The sequence below is a fragment of the Ranitomeya imitator genome, chromosome 7 (genome assembly GCF_032444005.1).
Source record: "Ranitomeya imitator isolate aRanImi1 chromosome 7, aRanImi1.pri, whole genome shotgun sequence".
Lineage (NCBI taxonomy): Eukaryota > Metazoa > Chordata > Amphibia > Anura > Dendrobatidae > Ranitomeya > Ranitomeya imitator.
Genome location: NC_091288.1, coordinates 707,518 through 729,092, shown reverse-complemented (window position 1 = coordinate 729,092; position 21,575 = coordinate 707,518).

Sequence of the window (21,575 nt, the reverse complement as noted above, 5' to 3'; positions counted from 1 at the left end):
TTTAGGGATTCAGTCTTTATGCGCCATTTTCTGCCATACCTATGCCTAGTGTGTTATCACGGTTGGAAACGGAAAAACGGTTTTGAGCTCCGTTTTTTTTATTGGAATATGTTCATATTAGTACAACAACGTTATCTTCCAAGTTTCATTAAGATCTTTTTAGGGATTCAGTCGTTATGCGCCATATTCTGCCATACCTATGCCTACAGTGTTATCACGGCTGGAAACGGAAAAACGGTTTTGAGCTCCGTTTTTTTTATTGGAATTAGTTCATATTAGTACAACAACGTTATCTTCCAAGTTTCATTAGGATCTTTTTAGGGATTCAGTCTTTATGCGCCATTTTCTGTCATACCTATGCCTAGTGTGTTATCACGGTTGGAAGCGGAAAAACGGTTTTGAGCTCCGTTTTTTTTATTGGAATTAGTTCATATTAGTACAACGACGTTATCTTCCAAGTTTCATTAGGATCTTTTTAGGGATTCAGTCTTTATGCGCCATTTTCTGCCATACCTATGCCTAGTGTGTTATCACGGTTGGAAACGGAAAAACGGTTTTGAGCTCCGTTTTTTTTATTAGAATTAGTTCATATTAGTACAATGACGTTATCTTCCAAGTTTCATTAAGATCTTTTTAGGGATTCAGTCGTTATGCGCCATTTTCTGCCATACCTATGCCTAGTGTGTTATCACGGTTGGAAACGGAAAAACGGTTTTGAGCTCCGTTTTTTTTATTGGAATATGTTCATATTAGTACAACAACGTTATCTTCCAAGTTTCATTAAGATCTTTTTAGGGATTCAGTCGTTATGCGCCATTTTCTGCCATACCTATGCCTAGTGTGTTATCACGGTTGGAAACGGAAAAACGGTTTTGAGCTCCGTTTTTTTTATTGGAATATGTTCATATTAGTACAACGACGTTATCTTCCAAGTTTCATTAAGTTCTTTTTAGGGATTCAGTCTTTATGCGCCATTTTCTGCCATACCTATGCCTAGTGTGTTATCACGGTTGGAAACGGAAAAACGGTTTTGAGCTCCGTTTTTTTTATTGGAATATGTTCATATTAGTACAACAACGTTATCTTCCAAGTTTCATTAGGATCTTTTTAGGGATTCAGTCTTTATGCGCCATTTTCTGCCATACCTATGCCTAGTGTGTTATCACGGTTGGAAGCGGAAAAACGGTTTTGAGCTCCGTTTTTTTTATTGGAATATGTTCATATTAGTACAACAACGTGATCTTCCAAGTTTCATTAAGATCTTTTTAGGGATTCAGTTGTTATGCGCCATTTTCTGCCATACCTATGCCTAGTGTGTTATCACGGTTGGAAACGGAAAAACGGTTTTGAGCTCCGTTTTTTTTATTGGAATATGTTCATATTAGTACAATGACGTTATCTTCCAAGTTTCATTAAGATCTTTTTAGGGATTCAGTCTTTATGCGCCATTTTCTGCCATACCTATGCCTAGTGTGTTATCATAGTTGGAAACGGAAAAATGGTTTTGAGCTCCGTTTTTTTTATTGGAATATGTTCATATTAGTACAATGACGTTATCTTCCAAGTTTCATTAAGATCTTTTTAGGGATTCAGTCGTTATGCGCCATTTTCTGCCATACCTATGCCTAGTGTGTTATCACGGTTGGAAGCGGAAAAACGGTTTTGAGCTCCGTTTTTTTTATTGGAATTAGTTCATATTAGTACAACAACGTTATCTTCCAAGTTTCATTAAGATCTTTTTAGGGATTCAGTCGTTATGCGCCATATTCTGCCATACCTATGCCTAGTGTGTTATCACGGTTGGAAGCGGAAAAACGGTTTTGAGCTCCGTTTTTTTTATTGGAATATGTTCATATTAGTACAACAACGTTATCTTCCAAGTTTCATTAGGATCTTTTTAGGGATTCAGTCTTTATGCGCCATTTTCTGCCATACCTATGCCTACAGTGTTATCACGGTTGGAAACGGAAAAACGGTTTTGAGCTCCGTTTTTTTTATTGGAATTAGTTCATATTAGTACAACGATGTTATCTTCCAAGTTTCATTAGGATCTTTTTAGGGATTCAGTCTTTATGCGCCATTTTCTGTCATACCTATGCCTAGTGTGTTATCACGGTTGGAAGCGGAAAAACGGTTTTGAGCTCCGTTTTTTTTATTGGAATTAGTTCATATTAGTACAACGACGTTATCTTCCAAGTTTCATTAGGATCTTTTTAGGGATTCAGTCGTTATGCGCCATTTTCTGCCATACCTATGCCTAGTGTGTTATCATAGTTGGAAACGGAAAAACGGTTTTGAGCTCCGTTTTTTTTATTGGAATATGTTCATATTAGTACAATGACGTTATCTTCCAAGTTTCATTAAGATCTTTTTAGGGATTCAGTCTTTATGCGCCATTTTCTGCCATACCTATGCCTAGTGTGTTATCACGGTTGGAAGCGGAAAAACGGTTTTGAGCTCCGTTTTTTTTATTGGAATTAGTTCATATTAGTACAACAACGTTATCTTCCAAGTTTCATTAGGATCTTTTTAGGGATTCAGTCGTTATGCGCCATTTTCTGCCATACCTATGCCTAGTGTGTTATCACGGTTGGAAGCGGAAAAACTGTTTTGAGCTCCGTTTTTTTTATTGGAATTAGTTCATATTAGTACAACAACGTTATCTTCCAAGTTTCATTAGGATCTTTTTAGGGATTCAGTCTTTATGCGCCATTTTCTGCCATACCTATGCCTAGTGTGTTATCACGGTTGGAAACGGAAAAACGGTTTTGAGCTCCGTTTTTTTTATTGGAATTAGTTCATATTAGTAGAACAACGTTATCTTCCAAGTTTCATTAAGATCTTTTTAGGGATTCAGTCGTTATGCGCCATTTTCTGCCATACCTATGCCTAGTGTGTTATCACGGTTGGAAACGGAAAAACGGTTTTGAGCTCCGTTTTTTTTATTGGAATATGTTCATATTAGTACAATGACGTTATCTTCCAAGTTTCATTAGGATCTTTTTAGGGATTCAGTCGTTATGCGCCATTTTCTGCCATACCTATGCCTAGTGTGTTATCACGGTTGGAAACGGAAAAACGGTTTTGAGCTCCGTTTTTTTTATTGGAATATGTTCATATTAGTACAATGACGTTATCTTCCAAGTTTCATTAGGATCTTTTTAGGGATTCAGTCTTTATGCGCCATTTTCTGCCATACCTATGCCTACAGTGTTATCATGGTTGGAAACGGAAAAACGGTTTTGAGCTCCGTTTTTTTTATTGGAATATGTTCATATTAGTACAACGACGTTATCTTCCAAGTTTCATTAAGATCTTTTTAGGGATTCAGTCGTTATGCGCCATTTTCTGCCATACCTATGCCTAGTGTGTTATCACGGTTGGAAGCGGAAAAACGGTTTTGAGCTCCGTTTTTTTTATTGGAATTAGTTCATATTAGTACAACGACGTTATCTTCCAAGTTTCATTAGGATCTTTTTAGGGATTCAGTCTTTATGCGCCATTTTCTGCCATACCTATGCCTAGTGTGTTATGACGGTTGGAAACGGAAAAACGGTTTTGAGCTCCGTTTTTTTTATTGGAATTAGTTCATATTAGTACAACAACGTTATCTTCCAAGTTTCATTAGGATCTTTTTAGGGATTCAGTCGTTATGCGCCATTTTCTGCCATACCTATGCCTAGTGTGTTATCACGGTTGGAAACGGAAAAACAGTTTTGAGCTCCGTTTTTTTTATTGGAATATGTTCATATTAGTACAACAACGTTATCTTCCAAGTTTCATTAGGATCTTTTTAGGGATTCAGTCGTTATGCGCCATTTTCTGCCATACCTATGCCTAGTGTGTTATCACGGTTGGAAGCGGAAAAACTGTTTTGAGCTCCGTTTTTTTTATTGGAATTAGTTCATATTAGTACAACAACGTTATCTTCCAAGTTTCATTAGGATCTTTTTAGGGATTCAGTCTTTATGCGCCATTTTCTGCCATACCTATGCCTAGTGTGTTATCACGGTTGGAAACGGAAAAACGGTTTTGAGCTCCGTTTTTTTTATTGGAATTAGTTCATATTAGTAGAACAACGTTATCTTCCAAGTTTCATTAAGATCTTTTTAGGGATTCAGTCGTTATGCGCCATTTTCTGCCATACCTATGCCTAGTGTGTTATCACGGTTGGAAACGGAAAAACGGTTTTGAGCTCCGTTTTTTTTATTGGAATATGTTCATATTAGTAGAACAACGTTATCTTCCAAGTTTCATTAGGATCTTTTTAGGGATTCAGTCTTTATGCGCCATTTTCTGCCATACCTATGCCTAGTGTGTTATCATAGTTGGAAACGGAAAAACGGTTTTGAGCTCCGTTTTTTTTATTGGAATTAGTTCATATTAGTACAACAACGTTATCTTCCAAGTTTCATTAGGATCTTTTTAGGGATTCAGTCGTTATGCGCCATTTTCTGCCATACCTATGCCTACAGTGTTATCATGGTTGGAAACGGAAAAACGGTTTTGAGCTCCGTTTTTTTTATTGGAATATGTTCATATTAGTACAACGACGTTATCTTCCAAGTTTCATTAGGATCTTTTTAGGGATTCAGTCTTTATGCGCCATTTTCTGCCATACCTATGCCTACAGTGTTATCATGGTTGGAAACGGAAAAACGGTTTTGAGCTCCGTTTTTTTTATTGGAATTAGTTCATATTAGTACAACAACGTTATCTGCCAAGTTTCATTAAGATCTTTTTAGGGATTCAGTCGTTATGCGCCATTTTCTGCCATACCTATGCCTAGTGTGTTATCACGGTTGGAAGCGGAAAAACGGTTTTGAGCTCCGTTTTTTTTATTGGAATTAGTTCATATTAGTACAACAACGTTATCTGCCAAGTTTCATTAAGATCTTTTTAGGGATTCAGTCGTTATGCGCCATTTTCTGCCATACCTATGCCTAGTGTGTTATCATAGTTGGAAACGGAAAAACGGTTTTGAGCTCCGTTTTTTTTATTGGAATATGTTCATATTAGTACAATGACGTTATCTTCCAAGTTTCATTAAGATCTTTTTAGGGATTCAGTCTTTATGCGCCATTTTCTGCCATACCTATGCCTAGTGTGTTATCACGGTTGGAAGCGGAAAAACGGTTTTGAGCTCCGTTTTTTTTATTGGAATTAGTTCATATTAGTACAACGATCTTATCTTCCAAGTTTCATTAGGATCTTTTTAGGGATTCAGTCTTTATGCGCCATTTTCTGCCATACCTATGCCTAGTGTGTTATCACGGTTGGAAGCGGAAAAACGGTTTTGAGCTCCGTTTTTTTTATTGGAATTAGTTCATATTAGTACAACGACGTTATCTTCCAAGTTTCATTAGGATCTTTTTAGGGATTCAGTCTTTATGCGCCATTTTCTGCCATACCTATGCCTAGTGTGTTATCACGGTTGGAAACGGAAAAACGGTTTTGAGCTCCGTTTTTTTTATTGGAATATGTTCATATTAGTACAACAACGTTATCTTCCAAGTTTCATTAAGATCTTTTTAGGGATTCAGTCGTTATGCGCCATATTCTGCCATACCTATGCCTACAGTGTTATCACGGCTGGAAACGGAAAAACGGTTTTGAGCTCCGTTTTTTTTATTGGAATTAGTTCATATTAGTACAACAACGTTATCTTCCAAGTTTCATTAAGATCTTTTTAGGGATTCAGTCTTTATGCGCCATTTTCTGCCATACCTATGCCTAGTGTGTTATCACGGTTGGAAACGGAAAAACGGTTTTGAGCTCCGTTTTTTTTATTGGAATATGTTCATATTAGTACAACAACGTTATCTTCCAAGTTTCATTAGGATCTTTTTAGGGATTCAGTCTTTATGCGCCATTTTCTGTCATACCTATGCCTAGTGTGTTATCACGGTTGGAAGCGGAAAAACGGTTTTGAGCTCCGTTTTTTTTATTGGAATTAGTTCATATTAGTACAACGACGTTATCTTCCAAGTTTCATTAGGATCTTTTTAGGGATTCAGTCTTTATGCGCCATTTTCTGCCATACCTATGCCTAGTGTGTTATCACGGTTGGAAACGGAAAAACGGTTTTGAGCTCCGTTTTTTTTATTAGAATTAGTTCATATTAGTACAATGACGTTATCTTCCAAGTTTCATTAAGATCTTTTTAGGGATTCAGTCGTTATGCGCCATTTTCTGCCATACCTATGCCTAGTGTGTTATCACGGTTGGAAACGGAAAAACGGTTTTGAGCTCCGTTTTTTTTATTGGAATATGTTCATATTAGTACAACAACGTTATCTTCCAAGTTTCATTAAGATCTTTTTAGGGATTCAGTCGTTATGCGCCATTTTCTGCCATACCTATGCCTAGTGTGTTATCACGGTTGGAAACGGAAAAACGGTTTTGAGCTCCGTTTTTTTTATTGGAATATGTTCATATTAGTACAACGACGTTATCTTCCAAGTTTCATTAAGTTCTTTTTAGGGATTCAGTCTTTATGCGCCATTTTCTGCCATACCTATGCCTAGTGTGTTATCACGGTTGGAAACGGAAAAACGGTTTTGAGCTCCGTTTTTTTTATTGGAATATGTTCATATTAGTACAACAACGTTATCTTCCAAGTTTCATTAGGATCTTTTTAGGGATTCAGTCTTTATGCGCCATTTTCTGCCATACCTATGCCTAGTGTGTTATCACGGTTGGAAGCGGAAAAACGGTTTTGAGCTCCGTTTTTTTTATTGGAATATGTTCATATTAGTACAACAACGTGATCTTCCAAGTTTCATTAAGATCTTTTTAGGGATTCAGTTGTTATGCGCCATTTTCTGCCATACCTATGCCTAGTGTGTTATCACGGTTGGAAACGGAAAAACGGTTTTGAGCTCCGTTTTTTTTATTGGAATATGTTCATATTAGTACAATGACGTTATCTTCCAAGTTTCATTAAGATCTTTTTAGGGATTCAGTCTTTATGCGCCATTTTCTGCCATACCTATGCCTAGTGTGTTATCATAGTTGGAAACGGAAAAATGGTTTTGAGCTCCGTTTTTTTTATTGGAATATGTTCATATTAGTACAATGACGTTATCTTCCAAGTTTCATTAAGATCTTTTTAGGGATTCAGTCGTTATGCGCCATATTCTGCCATACCTATGCCTAGTGTGTTATCATGGTTGGAAACGGAAAAACGGTTTTGAGCTCCGTTTTTTTTATTGGAATATGTTCATATTAGTACAATGACGTTATCTTCCAAGTTTCATTAAGATCTTTTTAGGGATTCAGTCTTTATGCGCCATTTTCTGCCATACCTATGCCTACAGTGTTATCATGGTTGGAAACGGAAAAACGGTTTTGAGCTCCGTTTTTTTTATTGGAATATGTTCATATTAGTACAACAACGTTATCTTCCAAGTTTCATTAAGATCTTTTTAGGGATTCAGTCTTTATGCGCCATTTTCTGCCATACCTATGCCTAGTGTGTTATCATGGTTGGAAACGGAAAAACGGTTTTGAGCTCCGTTTTTTTTATTGGAATATGTTCATATTAGTACAATGACGTTATCTTCCAAGTTTCATTAAGATCTTTTTAGGGATTCAGTCTTTATGCGCCATTTTCTGCCATACCTATGCCTACAGTGTTATCATGGTTGGAAACGGAAAAACGGTTTTGAGCTCCGTTTTTTTTATTGGAATATGTTCATATTAGTACAACAACGTTATCTTCCAAGTTTCATTAAGATCTTTTTAGGGATTCAGTCTTTATGCGCCATTTTCTGCCATACCTATGTCTATGGTAGTTTTTTTTCTAAAGTTGAATTTTTTGAATCTATTTTTTCTTTCCACTTCACTCTATTTAAAAATAAATTAGCGGAGGTTAAACTTTAATTGCGTTTTCAACAAAGCAAACCCGTACATTGCTATATAGTAACTTTACATTTCAAATAAACAGTGAATCCCTAAGTAGATCTTTATCGAAAATGTTTGCCTTAAGGTACCTTCACACATAACGATATTGTTAAGGATATCGTTGCAACGTCACGCTTTTTGTGACGTAACAACGATCCCGCTAACGATCTCGTTATGTGTGACAGCGACCAACGATCAGGCCCCTGCTGGGAGATTGTTGGTCGCTGGAGAATGATCAGGACCTTTTTTTTGGTCGCTGGATCACCCGCTGTCATCGCTGGATCGACATGTGTGACGCCGATCCAGCGATGTGTTCACCTGTAACCAGGGTAAATAACGGGTTACTAAGCGCAGGGCCGCTATGGGGGCAGAAAAATACGGATTACACACGGACCAGCAGTGTGACTTGTGAGAAATACGCAGCGGTGTTCTATCGAAAAGCCGGCAATTCAGTGCAGTGTACAGTAAAATCACAGTGACAGGTTAGAATAGAATAGCTAAGATAAATGTCTACACATAGTATGTGTGTGTGTGTATGTATATATATATATATATATATATATATATATATATATATACATATACATATATATATATATATACACATACACACACACACACACACACACATATACACACACACACACACACACACACTAGATGGTGGCCCGATTCTAACGCATCGGGTATTCTAGAATATGCATGTCCACGTACTATATTGCCCAGCCACGTACTATATTGCCCAGCCATGTAGTACATTTCCCAGCCACGTAGTATATTGCCCAGTCACGTAGTATATTGCCCAGCCACGTAGTATATTGCCCAGCCACGTAGTATATTGCCCAGTCACGTAGTATATTGCCCAGCCACGTACTATATTGCCCAGCCACGTAGTATATTGCCCAGCCACGTAGTATATTGCCCAGTCACGTAGTATATTGCCCAGCCACGTACTATATTGCCCAGCCATGTAGTACATTTCCCAGCCACGTAGTATATTGCCCAGCCACGTACTATATTGCCCAGCCCACGTAGTATATTGCCCAGTCACGTAGTATATTGCCCAGTCACGTAGTATATTGCCCAGCCACGTACTATATTGCCCAGCCATGTAGTACATTTCCCAGCCACGTAGTATATTGCCCAGCCACGTACTATATTGCCCAGCCCACGTAGTATATTGCCCAGTCACGTAGTACATTTCCCAGCCACGTAGTATATTGCCCAGCCACGTAGTATATTGCCCAGTCACGTAGTATATTGCCCAGCCAGGTTTGTCACATTTAAAAAAATAAAAATATACTCACCTTTCTGAGGGCCCCTTGTAGTCCACGGCAGCTTCCGGTCCCAGGGTTGGAATGAGCGCAGGACCTGTGATGACGTTGTGGTCACAGGCAATATACTACATGGGCTGGGCAATATAGTACGTGGCTGGACAATATAGTACGTGGGCTGGCCAATATAGTACGTGGGCTGGCCAATATAGTACGTCGGCTGGCCAATATACTACGTGGGCTGGCCAATATACTACGTGGGCTGGCCAATATACTACGTGACTGGGCAATATACTACGTGGCTGGGCAATATACTACGTGGCTGGGCAATATACTACGTGGGCTGGCCAATATACTACGTGGGCTGGCCAATATACTACGTGACTGGGCAATATACTATGTGGCTGGCCAATATACTACGTGGGCTGGCCAATATACTACGTGACTGGGCAATATACTACGTGGCTGGGCAAAATACTACGTGGCTGGGCAATATACTACGTGACTGGGCAATATACTACATTGCTGGGCAATATACTACGTGGGCTGGCCAATATACTACGTGACTGGGCAATATACTATGTGACTGGGCAATATACTACGTGGGCTGGCCAATATACTACGTGACTGGGCAATATACTATGTGACTGGCCAATATACTACGTGGGCTGGCCAATATACTACGTGACTGGGCAATATACTACGTGGCTGGGCAAAATACTACGTGGCTGGGCAATATACTACGTGACTGGGCAATATACTACATTGCTGGGCAATATACTACGTGGGCTGGCCAATATACTACGTGACTGGGCAATATACTATGTGACTGGGCAAAATACTACGTGGCTGGGCAATATACTACGTGGCTGGGCAAAATACTACGTGGCTGGGCAATATACTACATGGCTGGGCAATATACTACTTGGCTGGGCAAAATACTACGTGGCTGGGCAATATACTACGTGGCTGGGCAATATACTACGTGACTGGGCAATATACTACGTGGACATGCATATTCTAGAATACCCGATGCGTTAGAATCGGGCCACCATCTAGTATATATATATATACCTATTCTATGTGTACACATTTATTGTATCTATTCTACTGTAAGCTGTCAGTGTGATTTTACTGTACACCGCACTGAATTGCCGGCTTTTCTCTCTAACACCGCTGCGTATTTCTCACAAGTCACACTGCTGGTCCGTGTGTAATCCGTATTTTTCTGGCCCCCATAGACTTTCATTAGTGGATTTTTTTGCGCAATACGGTGACAAACGCAGCATGCTGCGATTTTCTATGGCCGTAGAAAGCCGTATAATACGGATCAGTAAAACACGGCTGATAGGAGCTGGGCCATAGAGAATCACTGTACCGTATGCAATCCGTATTTTATGAACCGCTCATACGTCCGTAAAACTCGCAGGTGTGAGGTCGGCCTAAGGCAAAAATTTTCGATAAAGATATACTTAGGGATTCAGTGTTAATTTCAAATGTAAAGTTACTATATAGCAATGTATGGGTTTGCCTTGTTGAAAACGCAATTAAAGTTTAACCTCCGCTAATTTATTTTTAAATAGTGAAGTGGAAAGAAAAAATAGATTCAAAACATTCAACTTTAGAAAAAAAACTACCATAGACATAGGTATGGCAGAAAATGGCGCATAACGACTGAATCCCTAAAAAGATCTTAATGAAACTTGGAAGATAACGTCGTTGTACTAATATGAACATATTCCAATAAAAAAAACGGAGCTCAAAACCGTTTTTCCGCTTCCAACCGTGATAACACTGTAGGCATAGGTATGGCAGAAAATGGCGCATAACGACTGAATCCCTAAAAAGATCTTAATGAAACTTGGAAGATAACGTCGTTGTACTAATATGAACATACTCCAATAAAAAAAACGGAGCTCAAAACCGTTTTTCCGTTTCCAACCATGATAACACACTAGGCATAGGTATGGCAGAAAATGGCGCATAAAGACTGAATCCCTAAAAAGATCCTAATGAAACTTGGAAGATAACATCGTTGTACTAATATGAACTAATTCCAATAAAAAAAACGGAGCTCAAAACCGTTTTTCCGTTTCCAACCGTGATAACACACTAGGCATAGGTATGGCAGAAAATGGCGCATAACGACTGAATCCCTAAAAAGATCCTAATGAAACTTGGAAGATAACGTTGTTGTACTAATATGAACATATTCCAATAAAAAAAACGGAGCTCAAAACCGTTTTTTCCGTTTCCAACCATGATAACACACTAGGCATAGGTATGGCAGAAAATGGCGCATAACGACTGAATCCCTAAAAAGATCCTAATGAAACTTGGAAGATAACATCGTTGTACTAATATGAACATATTCCAATAAAAAAAACGGAGCTCAAAACCGTTTTTCCGTTTCCAACCGTGATAACACACTAGGCATAGGTATGGCAGAAAATGGCGCATAAAGACTGAATCCCTAAAAAGATCTTAATGAAACTTGGAAGATAACGTCGTTGTACTAATATGAACATATTCCAATTAAAAAAACGGAGCTCAAAACCGTTTTTCCGCTTCCAACCGTGATAACACTGTAGGCATAGGTATGGCAGAAAATGGCGCATAAAGACTGAATCCCTAAAAAGAACTTAATGAAACTTGGAAGATAACGTTGTTGTACTAATATGAACTAATTCCAATAAAAAAAACGTAGCTCAAAACCGTTTTTCCGTTTCCAACCATGATAACACACTAGGCATAGGTATGGCAGAAAATGGCGCATAACGACTGAATCCCTAAAAAGATCTTAATGAAACTTGGAAGATAACGTTGTTGTACTAATATGAACTAATTCCAATAAAAAAAACGGAGCTCAAAACCGTTTTTCCGTTTCCAACCGTGATAACACACTAGGCATAGGTATGGCAGAAAATGGCGCATAACGACTGAATCCCTAAAAAGATCTTAATGAAACTTGGAAGATAACGTTGTTGTACTAATATGAACTAATTCCAATAAAAAAAACGGAGCTCAAAACCGTTTTTCCGTTTCCAACCGTGATAACACTGTAGGCATAGGTATGGCAGAAAATGGCGCATAAAGACTGAATCCCTAAAAAGAACTTAATGAAACTTGGAAGATAACGTCATTGTACTAATATGAACATATTCCAATAAAAAAAACGGAGCTCAAAACCGTTTTTCCGTTTCCAACCATGATAACACACTAGGCATAGGTATGGCAGAAAATGGCGCATAACGACTGAATCCCTAAAAAGATCCTAATGAAACTTGGAAGATAACGTTGTTGTACTAATATGAACTAATTCCAATAAAAAAAACGGAGCTCAAAACCGTTTTTCCGTTTCCAACCGTGATAACACACTAGGCATAGGTATGGCAGAAAATGGCGCATAACGACTGAATCCCTAAAAAGATCCTAATGAAACTTGGAAGATAACGTTGTTGTACTAATATGAACATATTCCAATAAAAAAAACGGAGCTCAAAACCGTTTTTCCGTTTCCAACCGTGATAACACTGTAGGCATAGGTATGGCAGAAAATGGCGCATAACGACTGAATCCCTAAAAAGATCCTAATGAAACTTGGAAGATAACGTTGTTGTACTAATATGAACTAATTTCAATAAAAAAAACGGAGCTCAAAACCGTTTTTCCGTTTCCAACCGTGATAACACACTAGGCATAGGTATGGCAGAAAATGGCGCATAACGACTGAATCCCTAAAAAGATCCTAATGAAACTTGGAAGATAACGTCGTTGTACTAATATGAACTAATTCCAATAAAAAAATCGGAGCTCAAAACCGTTTTTCCATTTCCAACCATGATAACACACTAGGCATAGGTATGGCAGAAAATGGCGCATAAAGACTGAATCCCTAAAATGATCTTAATGAAACTTGGAAGATAACGTTGTTGTACTAATATGAACTAATTCCAATAAAAAAAACGGAGCTCAAAATCGTTTTTCCGTTTCCAACCGTGATAACACTGTAGGCATAGGTATGGCAGAAAATGGCGCATAAAGACTGAATCCCTAAAAAGATCCTAATGAAACTTGGAAGATAACGTTGTTGTACTAATATGAACATATTCCAATAAAAAAAACGGAGCTTAAAACCGTTATTCGTAATTCTTACCAAAGTGATGATGGGAGAGCCTGGTGTTGCAGCTTGACTTCAGTAAGGTACAGTCACACATAGCGACGCTGCAGCGATATAGACAACGAGCCGATCACTGGAGCGTCGCTGTTTATGTCGCTGTAGAGACGTCAAACAGAACGATGCAGGAGCGATCCAGTGACGTAACGGCGACTCACTTATCGTTCTCGCTTCATGTAAAACATTGCTGGCGTCGTTGCTTTTGCTGTCAAACATGACGATACACGCCGATCTAGCGACCAAATAAAGTGCTGGCCTTCTAGCTCCGACCAGCGATGGCACAGCGGGATCCTGATCGCTGCTGCGTGTCAAACACAACGAGATCGCTATCCAGGACGCTGCAACGTCACAGATCGCTGTCGTTCTCGTTGCAAAGTTGCTGAGTGTGACGGTACCTTAAGATATGCTCCAGCTAGCATGTCCACTTACTCTGCATTCTATGCCCCAGCCAGCATGTCCACTTACTCTGCATTCTAAGCCCCAGCTAGCATGTCCACTTACTCTGCATTCTATGCTCCAGCTAGCATGTCCACTTACTCTGCATTCTATGCCCCAGCTAGCATGTCCACTTACTCTGCATTCTGTGCCCCAGCTAGCATGTCCACTTACTCTGCATTCTATGCCCCAGCTAGCATGTCCACTTACTCTGCATTCTATGCCCCAGCCAGCATGTCCACTTACTCTGCATTCTATGCCCCAGCCAGCATGTCCACTTACTCTGCATTCTATGCCCCAGCCAGCATGTCCACTTACTCTGCATTCTATGCCCCAGCTAGCATGTCCACTTACTCTGCATTCTGTGCCCCAGCTAGCATGTCCACTTACTCTGCATTCTATGCCCCAGCCAGCATGTCCACTTACTCTGCATTCTATGCCCCAGCCAGCATGTCCACTTACTCTGCATTCTGTGCCCCAGCTAGCATGTCCACTTACTCTGCATTCTATGCCCCAGCTAGCATGTCCACTTACTCTGCATTCTATGCTCCAGCTAGCATGTCCACTTACTCTGCATTCTATGCCCCAGCCAGCATGTCCACTTACTCTGCATTCTGTGCCCCAGCTAGCATGTCCACTTACTCTGCATTCTATGCCCCAGCCAGCATGTCCACTTACTCTGCATTCTATGCCCCAGCCAGCATGTCCACTTACTCTGCATTCTGTGCCCCAGCTAGCATGTCCACTTACTCTGCATTCTATGCCCCAGCTAGCATGTCCACTTACTCTGCATTCTATGCCCCAGCTAGCATGTCCACTTACTCTGCATTCTATGCCCCAGCCAGCATGTCCACTTACTCTGCATTCTGTGCCCCAGCTAGCATGTCCACTTACTCTGCATTCTGTGCCCCAGCCAGCATGTCCACTTACTCTGCATTCTGTGCCCCAGCCAGCATGTCCACTTACTCTGCATTCTGTGCCCCAGCCAGCATGTCCACTTACTCTGCATTCTATGCCCCAGCCAGCATGTCCACTTACTCTGCATTCTGTGCCCCAGCCAGCATGTCCACTTACTCTGCATTCTATGCCCCAGCCAGCATGTCCACTTACTCTGCATTCTGTGCCCCAGCTAGCATGTCCACTTACTCTGTATTCTGTGCCCCAGCCAGCATGTCCACTTACTCTGCATTCTATGCCCCAGCCAGCATGTCCACTTACTCTGCATTCTATGCTCCAGCTAGCATGTCCACTTACTCTGCATTCTATGCCCCAGCCAGCATGTCCACTTACTCTGCATTCTATGCTCCAGCTAGCATGTCCACTTACTCTGCATTCTATGCCCCAGCCAGCATGTCCACTTACTCTGCATTCTGTGCCCCAGCTAGCATGTCCACTTACTCTGCATTCTATGCCCCAGCCAGCATGTCCACTTACTCTGCATTCTATGCCCCAGCCAGCATGTCCACTTACTCTGCATTCTGTGCCCCAGCTAGCATGTCCACTTACTCTGCATTCTATGCCCCAGCTAGCATGTCCACTTACTCTGCATTCTATGCCCCAGCTAGCATGTCCACTTACTCTGCATTCTATGCCCCAGCCAGCATGTCCACTTACTCTGCATTCTGTGCCCCAGCTAGCATGTCCACTTACTCTGCATTCTGTGCCCCAGCCAGCATGTCCACTTACTCTGCATTCTGTGCCCCAGCCAGCATGTCCACTTACTCTGCATTCTGTGCCCCAGCCAGCATGTCCACTTACTCTGCATTCTATGCCCCAGCCAGCATGTCCACTTACTCTGCATTCTGTGCCCCAGCCAGCATGTCCACTTACTCTGCATTCTATGCCCCAGCCAGCATGTCCACTTACTCTGCATTCTGTGCCCCAGCTAGCATGTCCACTTACTCTGCATTCTGTGCCCCAGCCAGCATGTCCACTTACTCTGCATTCTATGCCCCAGCCAGCATGTCCACTTACTCTGCATTCTATGCCCCAGCCAGCATGTCCACTTACTCTGCATTCTATGCCCCAGCCAGCATGTCCACTTACTCTGCATTCTATGCTCCAGCTAGCATGTCCACTTACTCTGCATTCTATGCCCCAGCCAGCATGTCCACTTACTCTGCATTCTGTGCCCCAGCTAGCATGTCCACTTACTCTGCATTCTATGCCCCAGCCAGCATGTCCACTTACTCTGCATTCTATGCCCCAGCCAGCATGTCCACTTACTCTGCATTCTGTGCCCCAGCTAGCATGTCCACTTACTCTGCATTCTATGCCCCAGCTAGCATGTCCACTTACTCTGCATTCTATGCCCCAGCCAGCATGTCCACTTACTCTGCATTCTGTGCCCCAGCTAGCATGTCCACTTACTCTGCATTCTGTGCCCCAGCCAGCATGTCCACTTACTCTGCATTCTATGCCCCAGCTAGCATGTCCACTTACTCTGCATTCTGTGCCCCAGCCAGCATGTCCACTTACTCTGCATTCTATGCCCCAGCTAGCATGTCCACTTACTCTGCATTCTATGCCCCAGCCAGCATGTCCACTTACTCTGCATTCTATGCCCCAGCCAGCATGTCCACTTACTCTGCATTCTATGCTCCAGCTAGCATGTCCACTTACTCTGCATTCTGTGCCCCAGCCAGCATGTCCACTTATCTGCATTCTATGCTCCAGCTAGCATGTCCACTTACTCTGCATTCTATTCTCCAGCTAGCATGTCCACTTACTCTGCATTCTATGCTCCAGCTAGCATGTCCACTTACTCTGCATTCTATGCTCCAGCTAGCATGTCCACTTACTCTGCATTCTGTGCCCCAGCTAGCATGTCCACTTACTCTGCATTCTATGCTCCAGCTAGCATGTCCACTTACTCTGCATTCTGTGCCCCAGCTAGCATGTCCACTTATCTGCATTCTATGCTCCAGCCAGCATGTCCACTTACTCTGCATTCTATGCTCCAGCTAGCATGTCCACTTACTCTGCATTCTATGCCCCAGCTAGCATGTCCACTTATCTGCATTCTATGCTCCAGGCAGCATGTCCACTTACTCTACATTCTATGCTCCAGCTAGCATGTCCACTTACTCTGCATTCTATGCTCCAGCTAGCATGTCCACTTACTCTGCATTCTGTGCCCCAGCTAGCATGTCCACTTACTCTGCATTCTATGCTCCAGCTAGCATGTCCACTTACTCTGCATTCTGTGGTTGCTGGGTACTGGATGTGTGAGAGGAGGGTTTATAAACTATCTCATGGTAGACAATATTAGGCTAGGTTCTCATTGCGTTAGGGCAATCCGTTTAGCGCTAAGCGCTAGTGGATTGCGCTAACGCAATGTCTTTTTAGGGGTCGCGTTAAATGTCCCCGCTAGCGCTATCTGCAAGCAGCGTCCGAGGCGCGCCACAAAAGAACGGCACATCGCTAGCGCGTGCCGAAAATGGCACGCACTAGCAATGCGCTTTAACATTGCTGGCAATGGGAGCGTTAACGGACACGTTGCACGGCGTTAATTTCGCCGTGCAACGCTGTCTGTTAGCGCTCACCCGAAAACGAAATGAGAACCTAGCCTTAATATTATCTCACTCAAAACATCCCCCTCCCTCTCTCAGTTCAAGTACACAGAGAAGGGAGTTGTAAGGCTATGTGCACACGTTCAGTATTTTTCGCGGTTTTTTTCTATAAAAATGCGATAAAAACGTGAAAAAAACGCTTACATATGGCTCCCAATCATTTCAATGTAATCCACAAAACTTGTGCAAATGTTGCGATTTTTTTCCGCGAAAAAAAAACAAATCGCGGAAAAAAAAGCAACATGCTCATTAATTCTGCGGAATCGCTGATTTCCTGCACACTGTAAAAAATCTACCATAGGTATAGACAAATATGACTAAAAAAATCTACCATAGGCAAAATCTACCATAGGCATAGGTATAGACAAATGACACATAGGGTTTTAGTATTTTCCCTATATACAGGGTGTATACATCTATATACAGGGTGTATACATCTATATACTCTATATACAGGGTGTATACATCTATATACAGGGTGTATACATCTATATACTCTATATACAGGGTGTATACATCTATATACAGGGTGTATACATCTATATACTCTATATACAGGGTGTATACATCTATATACAGGGTGTCTTCATCTATATACTCTATATACAGGGTGTATACATCTATATACAGGGTGTATACATCTATACTCTATATACAGGGTGTATACATCTATATACAGGGTGTATACATCTATATACTCTATATACAGGGTGTATACATCTATATACAGGGTGTATACATCTATATACTCTATATACAGGGTGTATACATCTATATACAGGGTGTATACATCTATATACTCTATATACAGGGTGTATACATCTATATACAGGGTGTATACATCTATATACTCTATATACAGGGTGTATACATCTATACTCTATATACAGGGTGTATACATCTATATACAGGGTGTATACATCTATATACTCTATATACAGGGTGTATACATCTATATACAGGGTGTATACATCTATATACTCTATACACAGGGTGTATACATTTATATACAGGGTGTATACATCTATATACTCTATATACAGGGTGTATACATCTATATACTCTATATACAGGGTGTATACATCAATATACTCTATATACAGGGTGTATACATCTATATACAGGGTGTATACGTCTGAGACTGCTGGAATGTATGGGCTGTAGTCAGGACCTGCAGGGAGCCCATACATTCTAGCACATTCACTACTGAGACTGCTGGAATGTATGGGCTGTAGTCAGGACCTGCAGGGAGCCCCTACATTCTAGCACATTCACTACTGAGACTGCTGGAATGTATGGGCTGTAGTCAGGACCTGCAGGGAGCCCCTACATTCTAGCACATTCACTACTGAGACTGCTGGAATGTATGGGCTGTAGTCAGGACCTGCAGGGAGCCCATACATTCTAGCACATTCACTACTGAGACTGCTGGAATGTATGGGCTGTGGTCAGGACCTGTAGGGAGCCCATACATTCTAGCACATTCACTACTGAAACTGCTGGAATGTATGGGCTGTAGTCAGGACCTGCAGGGAGCCCATACATTCTAGCACATTCACTACTGAGACTGCTGGAATGTATGGGCTGTGGTCAGGACCTGCAGGGAGCCCATACATTCTAGCACATTCACTACTGAGACTGCTGGAATGTATGGGCTGTGGTCAGGACCTGCAGGGAGCCCATACATTCTAGCACATTCACTACTGAGACTGCTGGAATGTATGGGCTGTGGTCAGGACCTGCAGGGAGCCCATACATTCTAGCACATTCACTACTGAGACTGCTGGAATGTATGGGCTGTGGTCAGGACCTGCAGGGAGCCCATACATTCTAGCACATTCACTACTGATACTGCTGGAATGTATGGGCTGTAGTCAGGACCTGCAGGGAGCCCATACATTCTAGCACATTCACTACTGAGACTGCTGGAATGTATGGGCTGTGGTCAGGACCTGCAGGGAGCCCATACATTCTAGCACATTCACTACTGAGACTGCTGGAATGTATGGGCTGTAGTCAGGACCTGCAGGGAGCTCCTACATTCTAGCACATTCACTACTGAGACGGCTGGAATGTATGGGCTGTAGTCAGGACCTGCAGGGAGCCCATACATTCTAGCACATTCACTACTGAGACGGCTGGAATGTATAGGCTGTAGTCAGGACCTGCAGGGAGCCCATACATTCTAGCACATTCACTACTGAGACGGCTGGAATGTATAGGCTGTAGTCAGGACCTGCAGGGAGCTCCTACATTCTAGCACATTCACTACTGAGACTGCTGGAATGTATGGGCTGTAGTCAGGACCTGCAGGGAGCCCCTACATTCTAGCACATTCACTACTGAGACTGCTGGAATGTATGGGCTGTGGTCAGGACCTGTAGGGAGCCCATACATTCTAGCACATTCACTACTGAGACTGCTGGAATGTATGGGCTGTAGTCAGGACCTGCAGGGAGCCCCTACATTCTAGCACATTCACTACTGAGACTGCTGGAATGTATGGGCTGTAGTCAGGACCTGCAGGGAGCCCCTACATTCTAGCACATTCACTACTGAGACTGCTGGAATGTATGGGCTGTAGTCAGGACCTGCAGGGAGCCCCTACATTCTAGCACATTCACTACTGAGACTGCTGGAATGTATGGGCTGTGGTCAGGACCTGTAGGGAGCCCATACATTCTAGCACATTCACTACTGAGACTGCTGGAATGTATGGGCTGTAGTCAGGACCTGCAGGGAGCCCATACAATCTAGCACATTCACTACTGAGACTGCTGGAATGTATGGGCTGTAGTCAGGACCTGCAGGGAGCCCCTACATTCTAGCACATTCACTACTGAGATGGCTGGAATGTATGGGCTGTAGTCAGGACCTGCAGGGAGCCCATACATTCTAGCACATTCACTACTGAGACTGCTGGAATGTATGGGCTGTACTCAGGACCTGCAGGGAGCTCATACATTCTAGCACATTCACTGCTGAGACTGCTGGAATGTATGGGCTGTAGTCAGGACCTGCAGGAAGCCCCTACATTCTAGCACATTCACTACTGAGACTGCTGGAATGTATGGGCTGTAGTCAGGACCTGCAGGGAGCCCCTACATTCTAGCACATTCACTACTGAGACTGCTGGAATGTATGGGCTGTAGTCAGGACCTGTAGGGAGCTCCTACATTCTAGCACATTCACTACTGAGACTGCTGGAATGTATGGGCTGTAGTCAGGACCTGCAGGGAGCCCAAACATTCTAGCACATTCACTACTGAGACTGCTGGAATGTATGGGCTGTGGTCAGGACCTGCAGGGAGCCCCTACATAATAGCACATTCACTGCTGATACTGCTGGAATGTATGGGCTGTAGTCAGGACCTGCAGGGAGCCCCTACATTCTAGCACATTCACTACTGAGACTGCTGGAATGTATGGGCTGTAGTCAGGACCTGCAGGGAGCCCATACATTCTAGCACATTCACTACTGAGACGGCTGGAATGTATAGGCTGTAGTCAAGACCTGCAGGGAGCCCATACATTCTAGCACATTCACTACTGAGACGGCTGGAATGTATGGGCTGTAGTCAGGACCTGCAGGGAGCCCATACATTCTAGCACATTCACTACTGAGACTGCTGGAATGTATGGGCTGTAGTCAGGACCTGCAGGTAGCCCCTACATTCTAGCACATTCACTACTGAGACGGCTGGAATGTATGGGCTGTAGTCAGGACCTGCAGGGAGCCCCTACATTCTAGCACATTCACTACTGAGACTGCTGGAATGTATGGGCTGTAGTCAGGACCTGCAGGAAGCCCCTACATTCTAGCACATTCACTACTGAGACGGCTGGAATGTATGGGCTGTAGTCAGGACCTGGAGGGAGCCCATACATTCTAGCACATTCACTACTGAGACTGCTGGAATGTATGGGCTGTGGTCAGGACCTGCAGGGAGCTCCTACATTCTAGCACATTCACTACTGAGACTGCTGGAATGTATGGGCTGTAGTCAGGACCTGCAGGAAGCCCATACATTCTAGCACATTCACTACTGAAACGGCTGGAATGTATGGGCTGTAGTCAGGACCTGCAGGGAGCCCCTACATTCTAGCACATTCACTACTGAGACTGCTGGAATGTATGGGCTGTAGTCAGGACCTGCAGGAAGCCCCTACATTCTAGCACATTCACTACTGAGACGGCTGGAATGTATGGGC